The sequence below is a fragment of the Cynara cardunculus genome (genome assembly GCF_001531365.2).
Source record: "Cynara cardunculus var. scolymus isolate 2C chromosome LG 2, CcrdV1, whole genome shotgun sequence".
Lineage (NCBI taxonomy): Eukaryota > Viridiplantae > Streptophyta > Magnoliopsida > Asterales > Asteraceae > Cynara > Cynara cardunculus.
Genome location: NC_037529.1, coordinates 16,249,642 through 16,253,493, shown reverse-complemented (window position 1 = coordinate 16,253,493; position 3,852 = coordinate 16,249,642).

The window sequence follows — 3,852 nt, the reverse complement described above, 5'->3', positions numbered from 1 at the left end:
CCTTCACAGTGTTTTTGCTGTGAAGGTTCAACTTTTTTTAAACCTTCACAGTGTTTTTGCTGTGAAGGTTCGACTTTTTTAAACCTTCACAGTGTTTTTGCTATGAAGTTTACGTGTAAAAATGTGGTCTCACGGGTCTCACGAAAACAGGCTGGTCTCACGTGAACCTAACCCTATATATATATATATCTATATATATATATATATATATATATATATATATATGCATAGTAGTTGTATACCCGCGTAATACGGCGGGATGTCAAATTTTCAAATAAGCCTACAACTAAACATGAGTGCAACCATTCATTAAAAAGTACAAAATTTATATTTAAACATTCAATCTTACAAGGAACCCTTAGAAATATTTAAACCTCGATTCCTTATAGTGGAGTACTCGTGTTATGCAACATGATGTCATCAAGTACAATGTAACAAATAAGGAATCAAGGTGAATTTTATTGTATACAGACATGAAAATCAATTATGTTGTCCAAATAATTATAATGAAAGGAAGAAACAGATATCAAGTGAATACATTTAAAAAGTAAATAAATTATCTTATATAAACCGAAATAGAAACCAATATCCACCTTTTTGCAAAGGAGAGCTACAATTAGCTAAAATAAAAGTTTGAATCAATAAAGAATGGTGTGAAGATACCAAAAAAAGAAAGCTCTTAATAAGGAAGGAAAAAAGTTGGAAAGAAATAAAGCAAAGTTGTAAGTTTCAACTTTAATGTTGTTGGTGGTGTGCATCAACGATTGTACCTTATGCATGTGAAGTTGTAATTAAGAGATTTTTGAAATTTATGCATAAAAGAGTAGTACTTTGGGCTTTATAGGTTACATTTAAGACTTTTGGTCTAAATGCTTATTAATATAGTATAGAGAGAGAGAGAGACGTGGGATCGTGTGAGAATAACAATTATATTGAGGATGACGAGAACACTTGTGAGCCTCTAGATGAATTAACTTCTTAATCTAACTTGATTTTCCATCAAACACTTTCAGTACCTTCAACTAATTTCATCAACCTTTATCTTCACATTTTTAGCGAGAAATATAACATTCATATACACTACAAAACAAATGACTTTTAACCACAAAAATCACAAAGGGAAATTTTTGTCGGAAATTTTCGACGAGTCAAAAATACCAATGTTCGAGTAGAATCCAATATTTTTCAATAAAATACCTATTGATCACCGAAAGAATACTTGGGTAATCTGTCACTGATTTGAGTTTTCCACCAACATTTTACCCACCAACTTTTATGACGGTTTTGTGATGAATCAACCTTTTAGCATCGGATTTCCCATGGAAAATCCATAGGTAAAAAGTCTTCAATTTAGTAGTGATAATATGTGAACGAACCTTTTATTGTGTGAAGGTGCAGTGATTGGTCATCTTCACAGAAACAAGTGAAGGTAAACATTTAGGTCCATTGCCTTTGGAAACTTCACAAAATACAACGTAAAATTCACACAATATAACGGTACCCTTCAAGATTTCTCATTTTCCTCACCAAAACTCTTTTTGCTCTATTGATCCCAAGTCTAAGGTTAGGTTTTGAATAATATATTTACAATTTTAACCCTAAAATTAAATTTTCTAACAAAATAACCATCTATTACCCTATTAGCACCGTTAGGTGTGTACAGAGACTAAATTCCAAAAAAAATAAAATTGATTTGACTTGTTGACCGACAACTTTGACTAAACACCGGTGGTGGGTCCCACCTTTACGCACCCGGTGGGGGCCGATGCATAAGGGCCCCACCCGACCGGAAAAGATTTAAAAACTTTAACTTTTTTTCCGCATTTTCAATACATAACACTATTTATCCTCATCCTCAATAGAAAACACTATTTATTTTGTTCTCCTTCCTAATACAACACTATTTATTTTTCTTCTTCCAAAACAAAACACTATTTATTTTCCTCATTCCCACTACAACACTATTTATTTGTATTTTTCCTCCTCAACCCCACTATATAAACAATTCAAATTTCATATTACGAACACAAAACCAACACTTCAAAAAAAAACACTATATATATCTGAGTTCTTTCTCAAGGATCAATGTCTTTGATTGAAAAAGTTAGAGTACGTGTTTTTGGTGAAGGTTTGTGGCAGTTAGTCAATGACGTGGTAGATTATATTCCAGAAACGCAAAAAGTTGTTGCATTGTTGCCGATACACTTAACATTACCAAGTTTAGTCAATATTTAGCTAGAAAATTAAACTTACCTGATTTTCAAAATCGTTTTAAGTGAACATATAAATCTCTGTCATCTGGTTCGATTGTCGAGTTATTTGACACCGATGACACGAGACAATTTTTGGCTATTGATTTGGATGTCTCACCGCAAGCCCTAAGATTGTATGTTTGCAATCGTGGTGTTGAAATTTATCAATCTAATTCAAACCAAGAGATTGTTCCAGCTACTATGTATGGGCTCGAGCACCCTCAGTATATACTTCAACTCGTTCTATATGTGCTAAACCAATCTGAGCCGGCTTCCGGCCAAAACATATTTCCACTCACTTCATACCAATCGTTCCAAAGTGATGAGACAACTCATAACACTCCATATTATTCGTACCAAACTCAATATCAACCGTTTCAGACCCCACTTGAAACATACCAATCTCAGTATCACCGGTTTCATAGCTAGGGGACGTATGAAACTCCATATCAGTCATACAACACTCTATATAAGTCATACGAAAATCATCCGACGTACCAATACCAAGATCTACCATCTGATTATGGCATTCGTATTTCTAAAATTTCTGCCAAAGAATATGACGCCAATTTAGATGACACTGAAAATGCGTCTAAGAAATATAAGGTTGATTTTGATCCTTATTATGGGGCTGTTTCGGGGGATTTTTTGTATCATCCCAATACAGATGAATATCTAGGGCTACAATCAGATAGTAGTGATAGTGAATCTTATACAAGATAAATAAGGGTCTTGGTAGGGGTAATATTAGTAATCCGATGAGTTGTAATTTATTTTGGGGCATGCTTCCCCCATTAACGCCAGTCCCTATAGTGAAGCCTAAAGAACTGGCCCCCAAATATCAACGTTATAAACGAGTGAAATTGGGCAAATTTTCAAGAGTAAAGAAGACTTGAAACTAGCCCTAAAAAAGGGAGGAAAGAGAAAGAATAAAAGTAGGACTGAAATGTCTTGAAGAGGGTTACCAGATGAAAACCACTCGCTCCACGCAATTTAGGTTCGAAGCAATATGTATATTAGAAAAGTGTGAATGGTGAATAAGAGCAACCGTAATTAACGGTACAATGTTGTATCAGGTTTGTACATATAAAGACTTGCACACATATTCACAAACACAAGTGTATCCCAATCACCGTCAAGCAAACAAGAAGGTGTTAGGTCATATACTGAAAGATGCAATGAATTACATAAAGAGTATACAAGAGCCATGACATCATCGTCGATATGGAGAACAACTACAAAATCTCAGATAGTTATATGCAAGTTTGTCGTGCATTGTGTTATGCCATTCTCCTCCTAATAGGCGACCTGGCGGAATCATTTTCTTTACTCTCGGTATAATGCTACAATTTGGAAATGGCTAATCCAAGGATCGTGATGAAGATCGAGACGGTTGAACTGGCACGGTTTAAGCGTTTATTTGTCGCCATTGGTTGTGCGGTAAATACATTTTCATTGAAATTATATGTACACTATTTTTATATATACTCAATTTATTTGTTTTTTTTCATTTTTTAAAGATTCGATCGTTTTTGAATCATTGTAGAAATGATATTATATTAAAATCAATACATTGTAGAAACAAGATTATATAAAAATT